This window comes from Glycine soja, chromosome 15 (assembly GCF_004193775.1).
Source record: "Glycine soja cultivar W05 chromosome 15, ASM419377v2, whole genome shotgun sequence".
NCBI classification, from domain to species: domain Eukaryota; kingdom Viridiplantae; phylum Streptophyta; class Magnoliopsida; order Fabales; family Fabaceae; genus Glycine; species Glycine soja.
Genome location: NC_041016.1, coordinates 43,408,080 through 43,430,808, shown reverse-complemented (window position 1 = coordinate 43,430,808; position 22,729 = coordinate 43,408,080). Strand labels below are relative to the sequence as shown.

The 22,729-nt window shown below is 29.8% G+C and overlaps 1 pseudogene; it reads right to left on the bottom strand.

The window, feature by feature from the left end:
- Positions 1-6,909: 6,909 nt before the first annotated feature.
- Positions 6,910-15,652, bottom strand: LOC114387046 (annotated as a pseudogene).
- Positions 15,653-22,729: the final 7,077 nt, after the last annotated feature.

The following is a 22,729-nucleotide window of genomic DNA, read 5'->3' as shown; positions in this document are numbered from 1 at the left end:
CACATCTATATGTATAAGTTCCAACAATTTTTTAGCTCTTGAGTTAGACTTATTTGAAATGTTTTTCTTGAATTACTTACCAAGTAGATATCCTTCGCACACTTGATCAGGGTGACTATTACAAGACAATCCTCTCACTATTTCTTTCTAGGAGAGCAACTCTAATCCTCCAAAATTGAGATGCCCAAATTGAATATGCCAAAGCCAAGATGCATCCTTCTAGCACATCTCGAGATATTTTGCGACATCATTTTGAATGTTGAACAAAAACATTATATTTCTTGACATTGGCACCTTAGCAATCAAGTTACTTGCATTGTCTCTTATAGAAAGGTTATTTTCTTTTAAGCGAATATCATAACCTTTCTCTAAGAATTGCCCCAAGCTTTAGATATTACTTTTCATATTTGGCACATAATAAACATTTGAGATGAATTGGTTCTCACCATTCTTCAAACAGATAAGAATATTACCTTCCTTTCACTTCTGGCTTGGATTCATCTCCAAAGGCCACATTTTTGTTCTTCAATTCACCAAGCTCCACCAACACAATCTTTTTTCCACACATGAGTCGTGCAAGTCATCAATAAAGGGTCACCTTCTTTACTTTGTTCTTCAACATAGTTTTCCTTTTCTTCAACTCTATTGTTGCCAGGAGCTCTAGATTTAGAAGCATAAGGACCAAACTTACCATAATTATAAAATTTCACATTTGACTTGTCATACCTTGATCTTGAGTTGCCTTGGCCATGATCTCTTGTTGAGATTTCTCCTCTTTGAAATTTGTTGAGCCTTGCCCATGGCCTTGTCCTTGTCCATGACCTCGCCCTCTTCCTCGATCTTCACTACAACCTCATCCTTGTTGGCTTCTATTATTTTGACTACTTTCTTCGTTGGTTGAATAAACTTGTGTCTCGAGTAGTTGTTCCATGATTCATTCCTTTTTTTTTATAAGCTTGTAATGAGCCCAAAATTTGCTCAATGGTTATAGCCTACAAATCTTTTGTTTTGTCGATGATGGCGACAATATGTTCGAACTTTGGATTTAACGATCTAAGAATTTTCTCCATAATTTTTAGATCGTCAATATTTTCACCATTTCTCTTAAGTTGATTGGTGATTGTTAAAATTATAGAGAAATAGTCAGAGATAACTTCATTTTATTTTATATGCAACGTTTCAAACTTGGCTCTTAATGTTTGAAGACATACCTTCTTGACTGGATTTGCTCCCTTGTATGTGGTTTGAAGCTTCTCCCATATATGCTTCATTTGCCAATTATTCTTTTGAAACCTTCTCAAAAGCATTATCATCTTATCCTTGATAGATTAGATAGAAAGCCTTCTTGTCTCTCTTTCTTGAGTCTCTCAAACCATCCCTTTAAGTTTGAGAGAGACTACCTTTATTCCTTGGCTCGATGTGGCCTTTCTCTATTATCTTCCAAACATCTTGTGTGCCAAGGAGAGCCTTCATCTTCATGCTCCTATTGTCATAGTTGCTCTTGTTGAGCATTGGAACTTGGAATGGAACCATGCCGCTACTCGCCATCTCCTTATAAAGGACCTTCTAGCTTTGATGCCTATTTGTTGAAATGAAATTTTAGTAGTGTAGGAAATATTTGAGAATGGGAGAGATTAGAAATTTTGGAAGAAGAGACTATTTGTATAAATGATTCTTGATTTTTGGCTTGATTTGATTTGATACAAACTCTAAGACATCACCCCTATTTATATTAGAGGCTCCTCCTAAACCAATGGTTAGGATTTTGTCAACACACACTTAATCTAATGACTGCAAATGATTCTCTATAACTTTCTTCGTAGATACAATCTTACTCACAAATTATAGATCATTCTATATGATACTTTAGAATTATCTTTTAAAACAGATTTCTCTAAAACATTCTTGTAGAATTTGGGCTTTTAGACTAATAAGGCTCAAAATCAAGTTTATATTTCAACATCTTATGGGTGAATACATATACTAAATATTCTCCATCGGGGGTTTGTCTTTGATGGAAACTTGAGAAGAAGCATGAGTGAGGTGGTTGGGTAACAAAGGAATTTGCATTCTATTTGAGATCATAGATTGGGTTATGGAAGAGTGTGTATAATAGAATATGGGGGGGGGGGGGGTGGAAGTCATTTCTCTCGGTGATGTAAATGAGTTGGATGAGAGATGAGTGTTTGAAGAGTTAAATAGTGGTGGTTTTGGAAAGGAAAAGAGACGGTTGAAATTAAGGGAATGGCCATCGGTGATTGTTCAAACTTAAGATCTAATATGTCCCAATTTTTTCTTTAATTCTTGTATTTTTTTCCCCCTGCATTTGTGGGAGTTTTTATTGTGTGTTGATTCTTGTACTTTTTTTTGGAATTTGACAATTTTTAACCCCCATAAATTGCATTTTAAAATTTAAATTAAAAAATTTTCACATAGGTTTAGATTTATTCAAACCTAATTCCAAGCCAAAAAGTAGTACATTAAAGTTTTAGAGGGACGAACAAAATTTTGTAAGGACTAAATCCAAACTATTGTAATATTTTAGGACAAAAAATATATTCTAACCTTATATTTTCCTATCAAGTAGTGCTCCTGAAGTGTCATCTTGTTTTACTTTCTTCTTTATATAAAATCACACCTTGTGCGTAACATGCGGACATCATGAAATTGTTGTGGGAAGATAAAATTGGAGCCATAAGAGAGTTGGATGTTAGTTATTTCATATGCATACTACATGATGATGATGTTTGATAGATAAATCATGGTGATGATGATTGATTCACTCATAATGATGATGGTATTTAATGATTGAATCTTGATATGATATTGATGAGGTGGTGATTGTTATGATTTTCTTTGTTATGTGGATTATGAGACTTATGCTTTGTGTATGATTTTAACATATTATGTTATATATGTGATGATGGTAGATTAAGCATGATTTAATTGTGAAGTTTGATCTTATTTTAATATACTCCTTTAGCCTTTAAACTCAAGAGCTATGACATTTATTTAAAGTTTAACAATTAAATCAAACAAATAATATAAAATAATCATATTAAATATTAATTACATGAACCAAATAAAAATCCTTTGTGCTCTCTTGAAGTATGTCAACAAACGATACAATACAAAATCAAAGGAAACCTTCTATATATATAAGTCTCGAACTGTGAGTTTTGTGGCCATGATAAAAGTTAATTAATTTTTATTTATACTTTTTCGGCTTAAATATTCGGTCTAGGAAAGTTAATATGAAATTTTCCATCAAATAAGCATTGTATTTTTCAATATATACTTTCAAAAATCATCAAAAAGGCTAGGCCTGATAGCAGCTTAAATATGACAATTCTTATTTAAAAACATGTAAAGTGAAAAAGGGAATAGATACAACAGAGTGAAAGACTTATTTTTTTTAATTCTTAAATTAAATTACTTATTTATTTTAAGCAAGATTTTAAAAAAATAATTATTAATACGTTATTGATCTATTATTTTTACTCCAATTTTTTTGGGAAAATTCACTTTTCTTTAAAGAAAACTTTAATTAGATACATATTCGGAAACACTCTTAAAAAATTGAGCAAATTATTAAAATTTTTTATACAAGATCCAAAGGGAAAAAATTAAATTTTTAAACAAAGTTAGTAAATAAACTTTTTGAAAAAAAATCAATGGATCACTGAGAAATTACACGTAAATTGTTTAAACATGATTCAAAACATCAATATACCATTGGTTAGTATTAAAAATGAATTAAATTTCATTCGTCTATAAAATTAATTTTTTTTGTTGTTGTTACATATGAAAAATTTATTTAACGACAAATATTTCATTTATTATTTTTTTAATTAACGGATTTTGATAATTCACATTTTTATTAATCCATTACATGGGTAATCAAATTAGGACAAATTTATTTGAGTGGTGTAAAGAGACTCTTAGATATTTATAATTAAATTAACGAATAAATTTTTTATAAGAATGAAGTTTTTTTTTATTTTTATATATATCAAAACATCCTTCATATTTTTAATGAGACTATAAAAAAGTATACTTTTTAATCAATAATATATTCTTTTATGTTGCATTAATTCATCTTTATATTCATTTATGTCACCCAGGTAAATTATATTAGGACAAATTCTTTTGGATGATTAATTTTTTTAATAATCATTGGGGTTTTTGTTATGTTTAGAGACTCTTAAATATTTATATTTAAATTTAATTCATACAACTCTAATATGAATGATATCTAAATTTCTTTTTATATCAAAATATCATTCTTTTTTTTAATTTGAAATTATAAAAATTATATTTTATAAATTATTATATATTATTTATATTACCCTAATTAATATCTATATTTATCATGGATATCCATTCAAAATCAAATTTATTTCGATGATTATATATATAATGATTTGGATTTTTTATTGCAAGAGTCTTACATATTTCATATTTTAATTTATGTTTCTTTTTATATTAAAACACCTTTCATTTTTTCAATTTAAAGTATAAAAAATTATATTTTTTGAATTATTATATAATCTATTTATGTTAAATTAATCCATATTTATATCCATCTATCTAGATAACCATATACTAAGACAAATTCCTTGAGTCTCTTTTGTATTTCTTAATTTGATGATATAAAAAATTATATTTTTAAACTATTATATATTTTATTTATGTCACGTTAATCCATATTTATATTCGTGTATTACATGGGTGATCATATTAGAATTTATCGATTTGAGTAAATATTTTTTTTATAATCGAAGATTCATGGAAGTTAACACAATATTCTATTATTCCATTATATCCATGGATGAAAAAAAAAGTATCTTAAAGATGTTATTAGTTCAAATTCACAAGCCTAAGAAGTAATATTTTTAATTAGGAAAGTAGTAGTTGTAATAGTAATTATAAGATAAGTATATTTAAATATACTCATTTTACTGACCCAAAATTTTAGATAACTCATTGGTGAATATTTCAAAACTAATAAAGATTGAAACTATTTACAACTAAACGTGTAAATGCTTTTTTGATTTCAATATTAAGCTAAATGGCATCATTGGTGAAAAACAATGTTTCTTGAGTATAGAATTTCATGTTGTAACAAATAAATTCCATATTACACAAGTAAAACTTAAGAGATAACATCACTTTTAACTATAACAAACTTTTATGATGTAAGAAAAACAATTATCTCTTAGAAGTAAACTCTTGAGATGGTTAAACAATATGTTTTTTTTTATGGGGATGGTTGGAAAGCTTATCTTTTCTTTAAAGAAAACTTTAATTAGATACATTTTTCCAAAAACACTTAAAAAATTAGCAAATTATTAATTTTTTTAATAGAACATTGAAACGAAAAAAATTTAAGTTTTTAAAGAAAGTTAGTAACTAAACTTTTAGGAAAAATTACTGGATGACTCATAAATTATACGTCAATTGTTAAAACATGATTCAAAACATCGATATATCATTAGTTGTTATTAAAAATGAATTAAATTTCATTTGACTATAAATTTAAAGTTTTTTATTTCTATTATTAAATATGAAAAATTTATTTAAAGACAAATATTTATTTATAATCATTTGTTATAATTTTTTTTAATTAACAAGATATTGATCTCGATAATTCATATTTTTATCCATCCGTATCATAGGTAATTATATTAGGACAAATTCATTTGAGTGATTTTTTTATAATCATTGATTTTTTTTAATGTTAAGAGACTCTTAGATATTTATACTTAAATTAATGTATAAATTATTTATAAGAATGATGTTTATATTTTTTAAATTAAAATATCCTTCATATTTTTAATATGAATCTATAAAAAATTATACTTTTTAAACAATTATATATTCTTCTTTTGTTGGATTAATTCATCTTTATATTCTTTATGCACCCGGGTAACCATATTAATTAGAACAAACTAATTTGGATATTAATTTTTTTTTAATAATCATGGTGTTTTTTTTATATTAAGAAACTATAAAATATTTATATTTAAATTAATTTGTGCATCTTTTATATGAATGATGCTTAAATTTTTTTATATCAAAGCATCATTCTTTTCTTTAATTTGAAATTATAAATATTATATTTTATAAACTATTATATATTATATTTATGTTATCCTAATTCATATTTATATTTATCTATCACACACGAGTATCATACAAAATCATTTGGACTTTTTATTGCAAGAGTCTTAGATATTTATCATATTTTAGTTTATGTTTATTTTTATATTAAAACACCTTTCATTTTCTTTTCAAATAGAAAGTATAAAAAATTATATTTTTAAAATTATTACTTAACCTATTTATGTTAGGTTAATTCATATCTGTATCCATCACAGTAACCATATACTAAGACAAATCAGTTGGGATGTTTAAACTTTTTTGTATCAAAACATTTTCTTAATGTGGTTATATAAAAAATTATATTTTTAAACTATTATTTATTTTATTTTTATCATATTAATCCATATTTGTATTCATATATTACATAGGTAACCATATTAAAATTTATCGATTTGAGTAAAAGAAAAAATTTATAATCAAAGATCTATGGAAGTGAATACAATATTTCATTATATCCATGAATAAAAAAATATATATCTTAAAGAAGTTATTAGTTAAAACTCACAAGCCTAAAAAATAATATTTTTAATTATAAAAATAGTAGTTATATCTTTAGAAGTAATCTCTTCATATTATTAAACAATATACCAAAAATTTGTCATCAATAACATAATAAATTTTGGTAAGAAATTATAAATAAATTTAAATGTGAAATATTTTATTCAGTAATAAAAGAATAAAAAAAAAACTTGTCTCCCACAGAATGCATATATAACTATGTAAGTGTAAGAAAACAATTATTTAGTAATTTCCTTGAAGTACAAATCGTGTAAAAGGTTCATGATAATTGAGATTAACTAAAAAAGAAAAAGTTTCATGATAATTCTTAAAAATCAGCATCACTACCATATACTACCAAATATCCACGGTTGGAATGTGAGCAATCTTTGGTCAGTCTTCGCCTCCTAGGTTCTCGCAACGCTGCTTGAGATTTGGGAAGACCCTCCTCTGGTAGCTGTTGGAGGTTGGGGCAGTCTAGAAGAATCAATTCCTTGAGAGAGGAGAGCTGACAGAGCCCCTTGTAGTCCAGTTTTTTCAGATTTGGGTAATCACGGATGCGTAGACAAGTAAGAGAGAGTGGCAGCAAACCTTCATCAGGACAAGATTCCGCATCCAGCTTACCTATCCCCAAGGTTTCCAGAGAGGGATAGTCTCCCAAAGCCCCTTTCAGTGAGGCCATGAGTCCCCACGAGCATTTATAGAGTCACATCTCTTTTAGATTTGATGGCAAACCTCCTTCAGGGAACGACTCAACTCTTGGACAATCGTATATTCGTAGCTCCTTCAGAGATGGAAGCAGTATATGAATGCTTCCAGGCAATGATTCTAATTGAGGGCACTTACCGAATGCCAGAACTTCAAGATGATTATGGGTGTGATCCTGTGTAATCATCTGTAGATTACGAAAGCCAATGAGACAAAGGGTCCTGAGTGCTGGGAAGAAATCTAGCGGAAAAGTCTTTAGAGTGTCACAGCCATCATCACTCATTTCACAATCGCAAAACATTCCACCATGCTGTTTCGGGCAACAATAAATTTCCAGTTCTTTCAAAGTATCCGACTTTTCCAGCAACGATGCTTCCATGCTGTGTCCGCCCATGCAGAGCTTTTTCAAAGAAGCCCAGTCAAGTTGCAGCTTTCCAAAGTCTTCTAGGTATAGTTCTAGAGCCCTGGGAGCTGAAGCCTCAAGTTGTTTGCACTCACTAATTTCTAGCTTCTTTAAAGTAAGAAGTTGCTCTGGGAGGTCACCTTTCAGCTTTGGACATTTCTGTATAGAAAGATATTGGAGACACGGAAAAGCACCTATCACAGCTTCACATTCCCATTTTTCCCATGCTTCCATATCGTAGAAATTCAATCTTTCCAACGATGGAAATGAAGAAGTGCTATTCCCATGAAAATCAGCACCAATGCTTACTATCCCATCAAGACTTGAAATCTCAAGGTTCTTGAGAAATGGCAAAAGTCCAAGGGAAGGCAAATGTTGGCAAGATTGACAGTTGTCCAACTCTAAGGACACCACATTTGATAAAGAATTATCGGATAACCAATTTGGGAATTGTTTACCACCATAGTTGATGATTGACAACTTCTCCAGGTGTTTGGAAGGTTGTAGATTCTCAATTACAACTACATCCCTTTCTCTGGCAGAATCATCAGGGTTCCAGTCCGAATTCCATTCTAACTTTAGTTCCACAAGACGTGTTTTATTTTTCAAATCTGCAGCTAATGCATCTGAGGAATTCTCAATATTCTGCAGCTCCCTAAAAAATAATCTTTCATGAAGAAGATTGAGCTCTCCGAATTGCTGAATAGTGAACTCGTTACTTTTGCCAACATCAAAAGAACTCATGGATACTTGAAGATTCTTCAGCTTTCCCAGATGCAGTGGCACCTTTATAATTTCAGTAGCTACAAATTCAAGGCGATGCAAATTGGTGAGTTGATGCAAATTTGAGGGCAGCTCCTTCAAATTTCTACAATCGTTCAGCAGCAGTATTTTCAAGTTGGAGAGTGAACATGTTGAGTCAGGTAGTTTTTTTATGCTAGTACGGGAGAGGTCTAATGAACCAAGATGTTTAAGATCGCCTACAGAGTTGGGCACTTCTGTAAGGTCATAACACGAAGACAAAGATAAAACACGCAAATTGGTGAGTTTATGCAAATTTGAGGGCAGCTCCTTCAAATATCTACAACCATTCAGCTTCAGTATTTGTAACTTGTAGAGTGAACATGTGGATTCTGGTAGTTTTTTAATGCCAGTATCGGAAAGGTCTAATGAAAGAAGATGTTTAAAATTGCAAACAGAGTCAGGCAGCTCTTCAATGTCTAAACAGTGAGACAGAGATAAGACGCGTAAGAACTTAAACTTGGAGAACAATTCATGTATCGACATCTTGCACTGCCAATGATGGTAATCTCCATTCATTTCCCTACTTGTTGGCATAAATGTACGTAACCTTTTTGTTGTATGTTGGTTCATTAACAACCATTAGTTAGTTCTTTTAATCTTTACCAACTTAGTATTTTTCTGTTTTCTGTTATTCTGTTATAGCATGTAACAGTTAATTAGTTTTAAGTTGGTTGGGTTAGTTAGGCTTGAAATAATGTTTCTATTTCTTCTTCTTGTATAGCCTAGATCAAGAGAGTTTTTTCTGTAACTAGAGAGTAACCAGAGAAATTCTGCAGAGGTTGAATAAAAGTGGCTGCAATGAGTTCTGTGCAGTTTTTTGGTTCATCTTCTTTCTGCATTTTGCTTATTCTTGTTCATACAAGAATTTCATTCTTTTGTGAAGTAAAATCTGATCTTGGCACAACAAATTGGTGCGATGAGCGTGGAGCGATTTTTTGAGTTCGATTCAAGAAATGGGTTCGGCCAAGTATGAGGTTGAAAAATTCACAGGGCAAAATGATTTTGGGCTATGGCGATTGAAGATGAGAGCTCTTCTTGTTCAGCAGGGTCTGGTGGAAGCACTTGATGGAGAAGCCAAACTTGAAAAGATGATGGCTGATGGGGATAAGAAAGCACTACTGCAGAAGGCACACAGTGCAATTATCCTCAGTCTCGGAGACAAGGTGCTGAGGCAAGTCTCTAAGGAAACAACTGCTGCTGGGGTTTGGTCAAAGCTTGAAGGTTTGTACATGACCAAATCTTTAGTTAATCGTCTTTACCTAAAGCAGTCTTTGTATTCGTTTAAAATGCATGAAGATAGATCAGTAGGAGAACAATTGGATTTGTTTAATAAACTGATTCTAGATCTTGAAAATATCGATGTCACTATTGATGATGAGGATCAAGCTTTGTTATTGTTGTGCTCTTTGCCTAAGAGTTACTCTCATTTCAAAGAGACTTTATTGTTTGGAAGAAATTATGTTTCTCTTGATGAAGTGCAGGCTACTCTGAATTCAAAGGAATTGAATGAAAGAAAAGAAAAGAAGTCCTCTACAAGTGGTGAAGGGCTGACAGCAAGAGGCAAGACCTTCAAGAAAGATAGTAAATTTGATAAAAAGAAGCAAAAGCCAGAAAATCAGAAGAATGGTGAAGGAAACATCTTCAAAATCAAATATTATCACTGTAAAAAGGAGGGTCATACAAGGAAAGTTTATCCTGAAAGGCAGAAAAATGGTGGCAGTAACAATAGGAAGAAGGACTCAGGAAATGCTGCAATTGTTCAAGATGATGACTATGAATCTGCAGAGGCACTGATGGTGTCTGAAAAGAATCCAGAAACTAAATGGATAATGGATTCAGGGTGTTCATGGCATATGACACCAAACAGATCATGGTTTGAACAATTTTCTGATCAAGCAGATGGGTTAGTACTCCTTGGAGATAACAAGCCTTGCAAAATTGAAGGAATTGGGTCTATAAGGTTCAAGTTTCATGATGGGGCTGAAAGAATTCTCACAAAGGTCAGATATGTACCTGAGTTGAAGAGAAATTTAATCTTTCTTGGTGAATTTGATAAAAGAGGGTATGTGTTCAAGGGTGAAAAAGGAATATTAAATGTAGTTAAAGACTCCATGGTTGTCATGAGGGGAATTATGGAGAATGACCTCTATTCTGTAGATGGTGAAGTTGTAATTGGCTCTGCAGCCTCTACAACCGGAAGAGTTTTTATCAAAAACTGAGTTATGGCACATGAGGTTGGGCCATGTAAGTGAGAAAGGGTTGATTGAATTGGCAAAACAGAAGTTGCTATGTGGGGACAGAATGGAAAAATTAAAGTTCTGTGAACATTGTGTCTATGGCAAAGCCTGCAGAGCCAAATTCAATGCTGGACAGCAGAGAACAAAAGGTACCCTTGATTATGTTCATGCTGATCTTTGGGGTCCAACCAAGACTCCCTCTCATTCTGGAGCAAGGTATTTCTTGAGCATTGTGGATGACTACTCAAGGAAGTTGTGGATCTACATTCAGAAAACAAAAGATGAGGCTTTTGATAACTTCAAAAGCTAGAAAACACTTGTGGAAAACCAAACAGGCAGGAAGATCAAGAGGCTTCGTACTGATAATGGTCTTGAGTTCTGTTCTGAACCTTTCAATGATTTCTGTAAAGAGAATGGCATTGCAAGGCACAGGACAGTTGCGGGCACCCCTCAACAAAATGGTTTAGCTGAAAGATTCAGCAAGACCATTTTGGAGAGAGTGAGATGTATGTTGCTGAGTGTAGGATTACCCAAGATTTTTTGGACTGAAGCAGCAATGACTGCTGTATATCTCATCAACAAGTGTCCTTCAACAGCTCTGAATTTCAAAACCCCTGAGGAGATTTGGTCTGGCCATCCACCATGTCTAAAACAACTAAAGGTATTTGGTTGTGTTGCTTATGCTCACATCAAGCAAGATAAATTGGAACCTAGAGCTGTCAAGTGTATTTTTCTAGGATATCCTGAGGGAGTAAAAGGGTATAAGCTGTGGTGTTTGGAGGCTGGTTTTAAGAGGTGTTTGGTGAGTCATGATGTTGTCTTCAATGAAGCTGAAATGGCCTACAAGACTAAGCCTAGCATGGTTCAGTCCAGCACTGATCAGAGTAAGGAAACTGATTCTGAAAAATTAAAATTTGAGGTGGAGACTGAGGATAAACATGTTGAAACACAAGCTGTTAATTGGCCTCTTGATGAAGAGAAATATGAAGAAGAGGAACAAGAAGAAGCTGACTATGTGCTGGCTCAAGATAGAATCAGAAGGGAAATCAAACAACCTAAGAGACATGGATATGTTGATCTAATAGCATTTGCTCTGGTAGCTGCCAATGAAGTTTTGGAGGAAGATCCAAAAACTGTTAAAGTTGTCTTAGCTAGTAAGGAGAAAGAAAAATGGCTAAGTGCCATGAATGAAGAGATTAAGTCTCTCCATCAGAACCATACATGGGAATTGATTAAAAAAACCCCTGGTTCTAGAGTGGTCAGCTGCAAATGGATCTTCAAGAAAAAAGAAGGCATCCAAGGAGTTGAACCAGACAGATTTAAAGCTAGACTTGTTGCTCGAGGATTCACTCAAAAAGAGGGAATTGACTTCAATGAAGTTTTCTCTCCTGTAGTGAAACACAGGTCAATCAGAATTCTTATGGCTATGGTGGAAGAATTTGATCTTGTGTTAGAACAAATGGATGTGAAGACAACATTTTTGTATGGAAAGCTTGATGAGGTGATATTGATGAAACAACCCGAGGGGTTTGAAGTCAAAGGTAAAGAGGATTATGTTTGCAAATTAAACAAATCCTTGTATGGTCTAAAGCAGTCCCCCAGGCAATGGAATAGGAGATTTGATGAATTTATATGGCTCACATACAGTTTCATAGAAGTCACTATGATAATTGTGTTTACTTCAAATTTTCTAAAGCTGAGTTTATGATATTGCTATTATATGTTGATGATATTTTGATAGCAAGTAACAACAAGAGTGAGGTTGAAAAATTGAAATCTGAGTTGAGTAGGGAATTTGAAATGAAGGATTTGGGAGCAGCCTAGAGAATATTGGGAATAGAAATCAAACGGGACAGAAAAAGGAAATTGTTGTATTTGTCCCAGGAGTTATATCTCAAAAAAGTTCTTGAAAGGTTTGGAATGTCAAATTCCAAACCTGTAACTACTCCTATGTCACAGCAGTTTAAGCTCAGCACAAGTCAAGCACCCAAGACACATGATGATATAATTTACATGGAAGGTATTCCATATGCTAATGTTGTACTTGCCCTGACATAGCTCATGCAGTGAGCTTAGTAAGTAGGTTCATGGCAAATCTAGGCAAAACACATTGGCAAGCCCTGAAATGGATACTCAGATATATCAGAGGATCACTTGGAAGAGTTCTGGTTTATGGTGGAGCTAGGAATAGCAGAAGAATAGCTGCTATTGAAGGTTTTGTAGATTCAGATTATGTTGGTTGTTTAGATTCAAGGAAATCCCTCACAGGATTTGTGTTCACTGCTTTTGGCACTGCAATTAGTTGGAAAGCTAGCCTTCAAAAGGTAGTGGCTTTATCAACCACTGAAGCTGAGTATATTGCTCTTACAGAAGCTGTGAAAGAATCTCTGTGGCTTGAAGGCATTGCAAAGGAGCTGAAGATACAAAATGAAGTGATCACAGTACACTGTGACAGCCAAAGTGCCATTGATTTATCCAGAAATTTTGTGCATCATGAGAGGACAAAGCACATTGATATTAAGCTGCATTTTGTTAGAGAAGTTATTGGTCAAGGATCAGTTATGGTCAAGAAGATTTCAACTTACCACAATCCTTCTGATATATATGATCACAAAGGCTCTTCCAAGTAGCAAGTTTTTCCATTGTTTGAACTTAATTCAGCTGAAGGATGATTAAATCCTGTTTCTGCAGCAGCCACTGTTTTTTATTAATGTTTTGTTATTGAACCAAGGTGAAGAATTTTTGTATGTTGGTTCATTAACAACCATTAGTTAGTTCTTTTAATCTTTACCAACTTAGTATTTTTCTGTTTTGTTATTCTGTTATAGCATGTAACAGTTAATTAGTTTTAAGTTGGTTGGGTTAGTTAGGCTTGAAATAGTGCTTCTATTTCATCTTCTTGTATAGCCTAGATCAAGAGAGTTTTTTCTGTAACTAGAGAGTAACCAGAGAAATTCTGCAGAGATTGAATAAAAGTGGCTGCAGTGAGTTCTGTGCAGTTTTTTGGTTCATCTTCTTTCTGCATTTTGCTTATTCTTGTTCATACAAGAATTTTATTCTTTTGTGAAGTTTATCTGATCTTGGCACAACACTTTTATTATCACGTGAAGTTGCAAACCCATCAAAACATTCTTTGGTAATGATTGAAACTGAAAAATGACGGGTTATTTTCTGTGTACTTTTTTCTCGATCAACTCCCAACCTGAAATAGATGTCCCCGCAAACATATTTTGCCAAATCATTTAGAAGGTCATGCATGACAAATCCTTCTTTATATTTGCTTGATTGTTGAAGGAAGGACCTTGATAATAGATCATTGAAGGACCTTGATTGTTGAAAGAAGGACCTTGATAATAGATCATTGAAGTACTGTTGGCCAACTTCCTCTGGACTCGTACCACATTGATGGCAGTTTAGAAAATTTTCAGCCATCCACAACTGAATTAAACACTTCCTGTCAAACACATAATCCTTGGGGAATAAAGCACAGTAAGCAAAGCATGTCTTGAGATGGCGAGGAAGGTGGTGATAGCTCAATCTAAAGCAGGAAGAATATCACTGTCCTTGGATTCCCATATTTTGCTTTGCAACACGCTTTCCCATTCCCAGGCAAATTGTTTGTTGTGTAATAGACTTCCCATTGACTTCAAGGCCAGAGGAAGTCCTTTACATTTTTTAACAATCTTCATACCAATCTCTGGGCATCCTGGATCTCATGGAAGATTATCATCTCTGAATGCATGTTTAGCGAACAATTGCCAGCAATAATCTTCTTGTAATTGATCCTGCTTGTGTTCTTTTGACCACATGGTAGAAGCAACTTCCTCACTGCATGTTGTGACAAGGATCTTACTTCCCTGAGCTCCACAAACAAGAGCATTCTGCACAGCTTCCCATTTAGGCCTGCTTTCGTTCCAAACGTCATCCAAAACGAGGAGAAATTTTTTATCTGCCAAATTTTCTTTTAGTCTTCTCTGAACTATTTCTAGCTCTCTACCATGATCAGTCCAATCAGTAATCGTGTCAAGAATTGCTCTTGATACGTTGAAAACATCAAATTCTTTTGAAACACAGATCCAAGCTTTGACATCAAACTTATTATTCTCTATTCTTGGGTCATTGTATACAAGTTGGGCAAGCGTGGTCTTACCCAACTCGCCCATGCCCACGATAGAAAGTATTGATAGCTTGTTATCAGTGTTAGAAGTGAGCCAGTTAATGATCATTTCTTTATCACCATCTCTGCCACAAATATCACTTTCTACTACCAAAGATGTTGATTGTGGCACTTTACCACCAGATCCTGATCCAACTACAAGATCACTAGGCCTTTTTCAAACCTAGATGATCCATCTGGTTTGCAAGACCATCTAGATCATCAAGGATTTTTTTCATGGTGGAATTAATTTCCTTGTTAAAGGAACCAAAAGAGAAAGATTTGAAGAATTTGGGTACCTTGTAAGTACAGGTTTGAGATTCAGATTGAGGTTGAACTTGGAGTCGGGAGTGTTGTATTTCAGCCAAGACATCTTCTACGTCAAGCGTGGCAACTTTGAGCTCAATAAGCCAGTCTCTCACATGCATAATTCCAAACTGTTTTTGTTCAGCATCATCAAGCACAGCTTGGATGGAGAGGAGCTTGTTTTCTAAGTCCTTCCGCAGCTTCTGATCGATCTTTGTTCCACGAAAGAAATCCAGAACTTAGGAGAAGCCAGCTTCTGAAATACAGCCCCGAGGAAAGAAGAAAGAACAGCACCACCAACGCACTCTAATGCCATTGTATGGTAGGAAAGGGAGCAGTGGAATCGATGAATGGAAATCTGTGTTTTCAACTGCAGCTTATATAAATAAAGATATTTTCAATATTGCTCACCTACTTCCTATATATATATAAAGATACATCATTCACATAATGTTAATGTTTTCTAATTTGTATAAATAATATTATTTTGACAAATGTTAATTTTATAGTATAATTTCAACAAATATTTTTACACTTTTTACTCATATAATTTAATAAACTATTTCTTTTTTTAACACTTTTAACATCTTCAAATTATATCACATACAAATTAATATTAATTTACAAATAATTTATACAATGGATATATTTTATTTTAAATGTTTTTTTCGTATAATTCCAACAAACATTTTACATTGAATTACTTTTATAATTGAATGTAATATTTTTAAAATATTTAAATATATATCTCAAAATTATTTATAGGCTTAGATGTGTTTTATTCTTATTAAATACCTTATTTTTTTCATTTGTTTCCTAGTAAAACAACAATTTTATTTTTATTACTTGATATTTTATTTTAGTCCTTGATGAATTAACAAATTTTATATTTAATCTCTGATAAATTAGCTAATTTTGTTTTAGCTCTGACTATTAACAAATGAAAAAAAATATTAGAAATAAAACACAAGATTCGCTAATTTATTATGGACTAAAAGAAAGTATCAACGATCAAAAATAAAATTAGTTTATTAGCAACCCAATGCAAAGAAAAATTTATTAGGGAGTAAATACAAATTTTTTGTATTTATTAGAAATTAAAAATATATTTAAGTTTTTTTTTTAAAACCCATGCAATGCCTAGGCCAATACCAAATTTTAATAATTCTGACAAAAAATGACATATTGGCCGCAAAGGATATTCACAGAAAGCTACCACCAAAATGAAAATTATGCTGGTCCCTTTTGTTGTACTCGTTCCTAGCTCTAAGCACTGGGGTGATGCTAGGTGCATCCAGCATAATGCTGGTGCACCCAACATTTAATGTGAAAGGCCAAAAATGCCCCTGGCCTTAATTTAAAAGATTTTCATGCACCCAACACCATTTTACGCCTTCCATACAACAACATAATGATTTTCCATTTGTGTCGCCGCTATTCTTCTTCTCCTACCTCCGTTTGTGTTGCCGCTATTCTTCTTCCCTTCCCTTGGTGTCATTTTTGTTGGGCTTTGATCATTCTTCTCCTCCATTGGCATTGTGTACATGGTCCACCGTTGAGGTAAGCTCATTCTCCCCTTTAATGGTTGTTTATTCCGTTGCTTGTTTTTAATTTGTTACGGATGTGGTTGATCCGCAATTGTTTGAAGGAAATAGGTTTAGGCTTACGGATGAAGTAGGAAGTAGGTTTGTACATATGGATCAAGTTGATCCGTATGTACATTTTTTTTGAAAAAAAAAAGATGTAAATAAGTATTTTTGTTTTGAAAAATGTTTCTTATTAGGATTTAGGGTTAATGTTGATGGTTTAGGGTTGCTGATGATTGTTTAGGGTTACTGTTGAGGGTTTCTATTATATTATGTTTGGATTCTTTGAACTAGTTGATATTGGTTTTAGATATTTTAGTTTACTAAATTAGTATCACTTTAAAAATCGTTCATATGACTGACTTATGAGTAACAAGTAATAAACATATGTGAAATCACTATCTTGAAATGTAAGAATAGTTTCAAATCATGCATTATATATTAAATATGTGTGTCATTAGAAAATATGAAAAATTCCACACTACACAAGCACACATATAAGAATGGTAATGGCAGGCTAATGATAAAATAGGAACAAAATGCTCCACTTTAGTTTAAGATCGAACCTGAGCTACACGAGGAGCACCCCTATAACCCAAATCTCCTCAGGTTTCATTTGCCCCTAAAAGAAGCAAAACTTAAGTCCTAAAAGCAAAACAACCAATAAATATCCGAAGCCTGTCTGCAGAATTAAAAACTGTGGATGCTTTAAAGCTTCTAATGTTGCCTTTGCAGAGATCCAACAGAAGTTGTCAATCCCAAACATGTTGTCCTCAATTAGTCTTGCTACAAACAATTTTCAATAAGCAAAAAAGTTCAAAATCTCATAAATGAAAATTACTATAGATTTGGAATAAGACTTTCCAAAATGACCTGAAAATCAAAACAACTTACGAGCACAAGCACACAAGTTTATGAGCACCTGAAAATCAAATTACATTTAGTCTGCAAAAGATTGACATTCTTGTCGATGTAAAACATGCACAACAAGTTTGTACACTTAGGGAATACAAATTTCACTGCATTCATACCTTGAAACCATTCTGAAGCCTATACCACATTATTAACATATTCACCCTCCAGATATGCAAAATCAACAGAGAATGTCATCTCCGTTGGTGTCACACCAACAAAGTCAAGTAGTGAGAGTTTGTACCTGTTATGTTTTATGTATGATTTTTACATATTATGTTATATATGTGATGATGGTAGATTATGCTTTAATGGTTAAGTTTTATCTTGTTTTAATATACTCATTTAGCCTTCATACACACGAGCTATGATATATAAAGTGAAAATGGATGATAGATACAGTAGAGTGAAAGACTTATTTTTAATCCTTAAATTAAATTGTTTATTTGTTTTAAGTAAGATTTTAAAAATATACATATTTTTTAAAATTAGTATTAATACACTAGTGATATATTATTTTATTCCTTTTTTTTATTGGGTTGATTGGGAAGCTTATCTTTTCTTTAAAGAAAACTTTAATTAGATATATTTTTCGAAAAGCTCTTAAAAAATCGAGCAATTTGTAAATTTTTTAATAGAATAGTGAAAGGGGAAAATTTTAAGTTTTTAAAGAAAGTTAGTAACTAAACTTATAGGAAAAATTATTGGACGACTCAGAAATTACTCGTCAATTGTTAAAACATGATTCAAAACATTGTTATTAAAAAGGAATTAAATTTCATTTGTCTATAAATTTAAAGTTTTTTATTTCTATTGTTAAATATGAAAATTTTATTAAAGACAGATATTTATTTATAGTTTTTTGTTATAATTTTTTTTAAAATTAACAAGATATTCATCTCAATAATTCATATTTTTATCCATCCGTTGCATAGGTGATCATATTAGGACAAATTCATTTGAGTGATTTTTTTATTTTGATTGATTTTTTTAATGCCAAGAGACTCTTAAATATTTATACTTAAATTAATGTATAAATTATTTATAAGAATGATGTTTTTATAATCATCAAAAATTTAATGTAAAGAGACTCTTAGATATTTATAATTGAAATAATGAATAATTTTTTTTATAAGAATGATGTTTTTATTTCTTTCTATATCAAAACATCCTTCCTATTTTTAATGAGTCTATAAAAAAATTATATTTTTTAATCAATAATATATTCTTTTTATGTTGCATTATTTCATCTTTACATTCATTTATGTCACCCGGGTAATTATATTAGGACAAATTCATTTGGATGATTACATTTTTTAATAATCATTGGTGCTTAAATTTATATATATTATATTTATATTACCCTAATTCTTAAATATTTATATTTAAATTTAATTCATACAACTCTTATATGAATCATATCTAAATTTCTTTTTATATCAAAACATCATTCTTTTTTTAATTTGAAATTATAAAAATTATATTTTATAAACTATTATATATTATATTTATATTACCCTAATTCATATCTATATTTATCATGGATATCCATTCAAAATAAAATTTATTTGGATGATTATATATATATATATATATATATATATATATATATATATATATAATCATTTGAGTTTTTTTATTGCAAGAGTCTTACATATTTCATATTTTAATTTATGTTTTTTTATATTAAAACACTTTTCATTTTTCCAATTTAAAGTATAAAAAAGGATGTTTTTTTGAATTTATATAATCCATTTATGTTACAATAATCCATATTTATATCCATCTATCTAGATAACCATTTACTAAGACAAATTCCTTGGGTCTCTTTTGTATTTCTTAATTTGATGATATAAGAAATTATATTTTTAAACTATTATATATTTTACTTATGCCACCATATTTATATTCATGTATTACATGGGTGACCATATTAGAATTTATCGATTTGATTAAAAAAAATTTATAATCAAAGATCCCTGGAAATTAATACAATATTCCATTATATCCATGGAGGGAAAAAAGTATCTTAAAGATGTTATTAGTTCAAATTCACAAGCCTAAGAAGTAATATTTTTAATTAGAAAAGTAGTAGTTATAATAGTAATTATAAGATAGGTATATTTAAATATACTTATTTTATTGACCCAAGATTTTAGATGGCTAATTGGTGAATATTTCAAAACTAATAAAAATTGAAACTATTTACAATTAAACACATGTATAAATACTTTTTTTGATTTCAATATTAAGCTAAATGACATCATTGGTGAAAAACAATGTTTCTTGAGTATAGAATTTTATGCCGTAACAAATAAATTCTATATTACACGAGTAAAACTTAAAAGATAACATCACTTTTAACTATAGCAAACTTTTATGATATAAGAAAAACAATTATCTCGTTAGAAGTAAACTCTTTAAATGGTTAAACAATATATATTTTTATGGGGGTGGTTGGGAAGCTTATCTTTTCTTTAAAGAAAACTTTAATTAGATACATTTTCAGAAAAGCTCTTAAAAAATTGAGCAAATTGTTAAATTTTTAATATAACATTGAAATGGAAAAATTTAAGTTTTTAAAGAAAGTTAGTAACTAAACTTTTAGGGAGAATTATTGGATGACTCACAAGTTACAACATGATTCAAAACATTGATATACCATTGATTGTTATTAAAAAGGAATTAAATTTTATTTGTCTATAAATTTAAAGTTTTTTTATTTCTATTGTTAAATTTTAAAAATTTATTTTTAAAAAATATTTATTTATAATTTTTTGTTATAATTTTTTTTAATTAACAAGATATTGATCTCGATAATTCATATTTTTATCCTTCCGTTGCCTAGATAATCATATTAGGACAAATTCATTTGAGTGATTTTTTTATAATCATTGATTTTTTTAATGTCAAGAGACTCTTAGATATTTATACTTAAATTAATGTATAAGAATTATTTTTATATTTCTTTTTATATTAGAATATCCTTCATATTTTTAATAAGAATCTATAAAAAATTATACTTTTTAAACAATTATATATTCTTCTTTTTTTGCATTAATTCATCTTTATATTCTTTATGCATCCGGGTAACCATACTAGAACAAACTCATTTTAATCATTAATTTTTTTAATAATCATTGTATTTTTTTATATTAAGAAACTATAAAATATTTATATTTAAATTAATTCATACAACTTTTATATGAATGACGTCTAAATTTTTTTTATATCAAAGCATCATTCTTTTTTTTAATTTGAAATTATAAAAATTATATTTTATAAACTAATATATTATATTTATGTTACCCTAATTCATATTTATATTTATCTATCACATGAGTATCATGCAAAATTATTTGGGCTTTTTATTGCAAGAGTCTTATATTAAAACACCTTTCATTTTCTTTTCAAATTGAAAGTATAAAAAATTATATTTTTTAAATTATTATATAACCTATTTATGTTACATTAATTCATATTTGTATCCATATATTTCTAAGTAACCATATACTAAGACAAATCATTGAGAGGTTTAAATTTTTTTTATCAAAATTTTTTCTTAATTTGGTTATATAAAAAATTATATTTTTAAACTATTATTTATTTTATTTTTATCATGTCAATCCATATTTGTATTCATGTATTACATAGGTAACCATATTAGAATTTATCAATTTGAATAAAAAAAAATTATAATCAAAGATCTATGAAAGTCAATACAATACTTCATTATATCCATGGATGAAAAAATATGTATCTTAAAGAAGTTATTAGTTAAAACTCACAAGCTTAAAAAATAATATTTTTAATTATAAAAATAGTAGTTATAAAAGTAATTATAACATAAGTATATTTAAATATACTCATTGACCCAAAATTTTAGATGAGCTCATTGGTGAATATTTCAAGATTAACAAAGATTGAAACTATTTACAAATAAATACTTATATATAAAAGTTTTTTGGATTTGACTATTAAGATAAATGACACCATTGGTGGAAAATAATATTTCTTGAGTATAGACTTTCATGTTGTAATAAATAAATTTCATATTAAACAAGTAAAACTTAAGAGATAGTATCACTTTTAACTATAGTAAACCTTTATGATATAAGAAACATAATTATCTTTTTAGAAATAAACTTTTCATATTATTAAACAAGATTGGCAACAAATTAGTACATAATTAATATGGGATATCATATGCCGGAATATGTGATTAATATTTTGAAGTTTAACAAAATGAAAATCTTTGTTTTGGTATTTTTTTGACGTGAAACATATCAAAGTTTTAATCTTATGCTATAATTTTCTCACAATTTGAAAAAAAAAATTAATATTGATGAATACATAAATAAAGAAATAATATGCTATAGCTAGTAAATATTTTAAAAAGTAAATAAGAAATAGTGTTAGAAAACAATGAATATTAACTATATACAATTTAAATTTTGAAAGACTTGTCAACTTATATTTAAATTTTACATATCATGTAAACATATATCAAGAAAATATATGAAATATAAAATTTAAAATTACTTCGATATGAATTTGAAGTCATTATAATATAAAAATACAATAGAATCTCTTCATTTAAACATATATTAATATCATGTCATTTACAATTATATTTATATATTTCAATTCAAATTCATTGATGGTTCTAATTATGGTAGATTGAGATGGTCCTACAAAATTTTGACAACTTACAATATGAGAAGTATAATAAAATTTTTGACATGAAAATAAGCTAAAATTATAACAATCAACAAAAACTGGTATCCAAACCATCTGTATTAAATTATCACATGAAAAAGAAATAAAAATATTAAAAATAATGCTACATTTATGTATGAAATTATACTAAAATTAGAAATCAGTAATATTTAGAAACACTTTTACCTAATAGTTTTTTTAATTTTTTATCACATTTACATTTTCAATTTTATAT